The sequence below is a fragment of the Colobus angolensis genome, unplaced genomic scaffold, assembly GCF_000951035.1.
Source record: "Colobus angolensis palliatus isolate OR3802 unplaced genomic scaffold, Cang.pa_1.0 Scaffold4, whole genome shotgun sequence".
Classification (NCBI taxonomy): Eukaryota; Metazoa; Chordata; class Mammalia; order Primates; family Cercopithecidae; genus Colobus; species Colobus angolensis.
In genome coordinates, this window is record NW_012117376.1 from 15227751 (window position 1) to 15233713 (window position 5963).

Consider the following 5963-nt stretch of genomic DNA (forward strand, 5'->3'; position numbering starts at 1 on the left):
CTGGGAATAATACTAAGTTTGAATCCTTTGTTTGAAATGTTTGTTCCTCGATGTTGTAAATAAATAGTACTTGGACATAAATTTAATTTATTTAGTAAGGCCATTTTTACTTCCTGCCAGAAAGGGTACACTCACCAGCAGTTTTGCCACGAGAGTACACCGAACAAAGGAGACAGGGTTGTTTATAACCTGACGCGTCCACCCCACTGCTGTGTCTGGTTTCCGTTGGCTGGAACCGGACCTCACATTCTGTATCTGTCCCGATTGGCTAGCGACTTAGAACTTTTTAAAAGAGGCAAAGGTAGAGGGGAACAAAGGAAGGAGGAAGTAACTTGTAGAATGCTGAAAAGGGTAAAAACACTTTTAAATAAGGAAGAGGAACAGGCTATGACCTATTGCTTGCTTGGACCAGTATAAGCATGCCAGGGCAAATATTGGAGCTAAGAACGTAAAGTATATTGATTTCTTTATTACAGCTTGCAGATATTTAAGAATGTTAGCACAGGTCTTTGAATAAATTTTGCTTCTAAGAGAAGTTACTATTTATTCCTAATTAGACGGGGAGGAAAGTCTTTGAAGAGGAGCCTCTACTTTACTTTTTACAACCTTCCACGCATGAAAGGAAAATAAAATCTCGGGACCCCCAACTCACTGTGCCAAAAGGGAAAGTTAAGTTTGGAAACTGAGTCACACATAAACAATTGCCTTTCCTTCTCTTCTTTTTTTTTTTTTTTAACAACTGGTAATCAATTTATTAAAATAGTTGACTTAAGCATCTGCAATGGTGACTTCCACCTCAACTCCTGGCTCAATACTGATGGAAGTAATCTGCTTAACAATCTCAGAAGGACTGTGCAAGTCAATGAGTCGCTTGTGGATTCTCATCTGGAAACGATCCCACGTCTTAGAACCTTCACCACAAGGAGTTTTTCTTGTAGTGATTCTCAAAGTCTTGGTAGGCATTCGCACTGGTCCTTTCACTTTCAGGTTCTTTTCCTTCGCGCCTCTGATCAAGTCAGCACACACCTTTTCCAGGGATTTAACGTTGCGGCTCATTAGGGTGATTCGAATTCGGTGAATTGCCACCTCCGGCTCCACGGGTGTTTTTCCGGTATCCTTAAAAGCCATGGCTGCTGCGCGGCTTCCTGACCGACTTGTTCCTCTGCCAGAGCGAACAGCGGTGAGTCAGGAGCAGGAGCGTGCGAACCAAAGATCCGCAAGTCCTACAACCGCGTCTTCCTCGAAAAGACTCCTTCTCTTCTTAAACAGGTATCTCCCCACCTGGCCTCCCTCACCCTGAAAATGTAAGTGAGCAGCTTATCTTGACGGGTGTGGGACAAGAGGAGACTAGAAATAGTCCCACCACCCACCCCAGAGGAATGTGTATTTGACTTCTCCCTCTGCTGTGTGTTTATCTTATGTAAGGTGTAGATTTACTGAGCACATTGGGCATGAGAGGAATACATAATTTTTTGTTTGTTTGTTTGTTTTTGAGATGGAGTCTCACTCTGTTGCCCAGGCTGGAGTGCAGTGGTGCGATCTCGGCTCACTGCAGCTTCCACCTCCCAGGTTCAAGTGATTCTCCTGCCTCAGCCTCCCAAGTCGCTGGGATTACAGGCATGCGCCACCACGCCCGGCTAATTTTTGTATTTTCAGTAGAGACAGGGTTTCATCATATTGGCCAGGCTGATCCTGAACCCCTGATCTCAGGTGATCCGCCCATCTCGCCTTTCCAAAGTGCTAGGATTACAGGCATGAGCCACTGCACTCGCACCTAGCCAGAATACAGACTGTTCCTTTACCCCCTCCTTTCCATGTGCAACATGTGGATTCAGTGAGGGTTCAGCAAAGCCTCAAAACAATGTAACCACTTGTCTCAGTTTTTCTGCCCTCCTTTTTTTTTTCTTTCCTCCTTCCTCTCCAGCTCAACCTTGGCAAAATAAACCTCTAAACTGACCAAGACCTGTCTTAGACACTCTTCTTGGTTTACACATGCAATAGAAACATTTTCATTTGGCCATTGAAAGGACAAATGAAATAATCCCTAAAAGCACAGGGATTAGCGTACAGCAAGTGTCTGGTAATAGTGGGTGTTGTTGGTAGCTCAGCTCCTCATTTTTACACACAACTTCCCATTTTGTTCTTCCCCAGGGGAGCCGTGGCAGATCTTAAGAAACAAAGATCTTCCAGGAATTTTTCATTCCTCCACTTGAGCTAACAAATTATACCAGACAATGCTTCTTTGTTTTCTTAAAACAAAAAAAAATTTAAAAATTGATTTAAAAAAGGTAATACCCTTTATTTTTTACAGCAGTTTTTAGGTTCACAGCAAAATTGAGAGGAAGGTACAGACATACCCATAGAGCCCTGGCCCCTACACATGCACAGCCTCCCGGACTATCAACATCCCCCACCAGAGCGGTACCTTGGTTTTTTTGTTTCTGTTTGTTTTTTTTTTTTTTTGAGGCGGAGTCTCGCTCTGTCGCCCGGACTGGAGTGCAGTGGCCAGATCTCAGCTCACTGCAAGCTCCGCCTCCCAGGTTTACGCCATTCTCCTGCCTCAGCCTCCCGAGTAGCTGGGACTACAGGCGCCCGCCACCTCGCCCGGCTAGTTTTTGTATTTTTAGTAGAGATGGGGTTTCACCATGTTAGCCAGGATGGTCTCGATCTCCTGACCTTGTGATCCGCCCGTCTCAGCCTCCCAAAGTGCTGGGATTACAGGCTTGAGCCACCGCGCCCGGCCTGTTTCTGTTTTTTTGAGACAGTCTCGCTCTGTTGCCCAGGCTGGAGTGCAGTGGCCCGATCTCGGCTCACTGCCACCTCTGCCTCCTGGGTTCAAGCGATTCTCCTGTCTCAGCCTCCCAAGTAGCTGGGATTACAGATGCCCATCACCATGCCCAGCTAAATTTTGTATTTTTAGTAGAGACAAGGTTTTGCCACAGTGGCCAGGGTGGTCTCGAACTTCTGACCTTAGGTGATCAGAGCAGTACCTTTATTACAATTGATAAACCTATGTGGACACACTATCACCCCAACCCGGAGTTTACATTAGTGTTCACTCGGTGTTGTACATTCCAGGAGTTTGGACAAATGTATGGTGACATGTATTTACCACTGTAGTACCATATAGACTAATTTCACTCGTGTAATAATCCTCTGTGCTCTGCCAATTCGTCCCTTCCTCCCTGCTTACCACTGACAACCACTAATTTTTTTTTTTTTTTTTGAGATAGAGTCTCACTCACTCTGTCACCCAGGCTGGAGTGCAGTGGCATGATCTTGGTTCACTGCAACCTCTGCCTCCTGGGTTCAAACAACTCTCCTGCATCAGCCTCCTGAGTAGCTGGGATTACAGGCGTGCGCCACCATGCCCGGCTAATTTTTGTAAGTTTTAGTAGAGAGATGGGGTTTCACATGTTGGCCAGGCTAGTATTAAACTCCTGAGCTCAAGTGATCCACCTGCCTCGGCCTCCCAAAGTGCTGGGATTACAGGTGTGAGCTACTGCACCTGGCCAATCACTAATTTTTTAATTGTCTCCATAGTTTTACCTTTTCCAGAATGTCATATAGTTGGAATCATATAGCATGTCAGCCTTTTCAGATGGTATTCTTTCACTTAATTATATGCATTTAAGGTTCCTCTATGTCTTTCCATCACTTGTTAGCTCGTTTCTTTCTTTTTAGTGCAGAATACTATTCCACTGTCTGGATGTACCACAGTTTATTTATCCGTTCACCTGCTGAAGAACACCTTGGTTGCTTCCAAGTTTTGGCAGTTATGAATAAAGCTGCTATAAACATTCATGTGTAAGTTTTTGTGTGAACATAAGTTTTCAACTCTTTTGAGTAAATACCAAGCAGTGTGATCACTGGCTAGTATGGTAAGAGTATGTTTAGTTTTCTAAGAAACTGTCAAACTGTCTTCCAAGTGGCTGTACCATTTTGCATTCCCACAAGCAATGAATGAGAGTTCCTGTTGCTCCACAGCCTTGCTAGCATTTGGTGTTGTCAGTGTTCTGGATTCTGGCCAATCTAGTAGGTGTTTTATTCTAGTAGTGGCGTTTCATTGTTGTGTTAATTTGCACATCCCTAATGACACATGATGTTGAGCATATTTTCAAGTGTTTATTTGCCATTTGTTTATCTTCTTTGGTGAAGTGTCTGTTCAGATCTTTTGTCCACTTTTTTTTTTTTTGTCTTGTTTTGTTTTTTTGAGATGGAGTCTTTTTCTGTTGCCCAGGCTGGAATACAATGGTGCGATCTCGGCTCACTGCAAACTCCGCCTCCCAGATTCAAACGATTCTCCTGTCTCAGCCTCCTGAGTAGCTGGGATTATGGGGGCCCACCATCACACTCAGCTAATTCTTGTATTTTTAGTAGAGATGGAGTTTCACTATGTTGGCCAGGCTGGTCTCGAACTCCTGACCTTGCGATCAGCCCACCTTGGCCTCCCAGAGTGCTGGGATTACAGGCATGAGCCACCAAGTCCAGCCTTGTCCATGTTTTAATTGAGTCATTTGTTTTCTTTCTTTTTTTTTTGAGACGGAGTCTCGCTCTGTTGCTCAGGCAAGAGTGCAGTGGTGCAATCTCAGTTCACTGCAAGTGCTATCTTCCAGGTTCATGCCGTTCTCCTGCCTCAGCCTCCCGAGTAGCTGGGACTACAGGCGACTGCCACCACGCCCAGCTAATTTTTTGTATTTTTAGTAGAGACGGTGTTTCACCATGTTAGCTAGGATGGTCTCGATCTCCTGACCTCATGATCCGCCCGCCTCGGCCTCCTAAAGTGCTGGGATCACAGGCCTGAGCCACTGTGCCCGGCCCATTTGTTTTCTTATTGTTGAGTTTTAAGGGTTCTTTGTATATGTTGAATAATAGCCCTTGTCTTTTGCAAATATTTTCTCCCAGTCTGTTGACTTGGCTTGTCATTATCCTGACTGATTTTTATTAATGACTCAGGATTTCTTTTCCTCTGTTACTAAAAAGTAAGTGTTCTGACCAGGCGCAGTGGCTCACACCTGTAATCCCAGCACTTTGGGAGGCCGAGGCGGGTGGATCACTTGAGGTCAGGAGTTAGAGACCAGCCTGGGCAACATGGTGAGACCCCGTCTCTACTAAAAATAAAAAAATTAGCTGTGTGTGGTGTTGTGTGCCTGTCATTCCAGCTACTTGGGAGGCTGAGGCATGTGAATCCCTTGAATTTGGGAGGTAGAGGTTGCAGTGAGCCAAGGTTGCACCACTGCACTCCAGCCTGGGCAACAGAGTGAGACTCCACCTCAAAAAAAAAAAAAATTAAAAATTAAAAAATAGGTGTTCTTAAAAGTTTGTATCATATGAAGAGCAGAAAGGCTTGACTTTGCCAGTGCTCTTGCCTATGGAGGACCCCACATTTGGCAGGTAGAGCAGGTGACATCCTGTATGTTCAGGATTGTGGCCCAGAGAGGGAGTGTGACTCACTTGAGATTGCACAGCATGTTCACTAAGATCATATATTCTTCTCACACACATAGCCTTCATAGTAATCAGAGAACTCTTATTTGGTTTGAATGAGACTCCTGGAATGTGTCTTCTTTCTTCTGTACTTTAAAAAAGTTGCAAAAAGAAAAATGTAACAACAGCAGATTTTTTTGGAAAAGGACAAAACCAAAACACCCATAATCATAGCGCCTCAATAACTGACTGTTTCACTTTTCTGAGGATGTTATCTATCTGGCAAAGGCTGGGACGAGGTAAGCCCACGTATTGTAATAGTTATCATCTTAGTGTATCTTATGCTTTTTTGTTTTACTTTTTTCCAGGTTTCAATACAATGTATTAGAATGGCTGCATAACCCTTGGGGCTGTCTCTGGAGTGTCCTTCCCCAAGGTTGTCACTCAGTCAGCTCTTCCACATCATCCAAGTCTCAGATCAACTGTCCGCTCCTCAGGGGTCCTTCCTCGAACATCGTATCTAAAGCATCCAAGGC

At 44.5% G+C, this 5963-nt stretch overlaps 1 pseudogene across 1 annotated transcript in view; it reads right to left on the reverse strand.

The window, feature by feature from the left end:
- Nucleotides 1-719: 719 nt before the first annotated feature.
- LOC105521396 overlaps nucleotides 720-5963 on the reverse strand; it is a 14547-nt pseudogene continuing 9303 nt past the window's right edge. The window contains exon 3 of the transcript XR_001003266.1: nucleotides 720-1223. The product of XR_001003266.1 is annotated as a 40S ribosomal protein S20 pseudogene (transcript). The remainder of the gene's footprint in view (nucleotides 1224-5963) is intronic.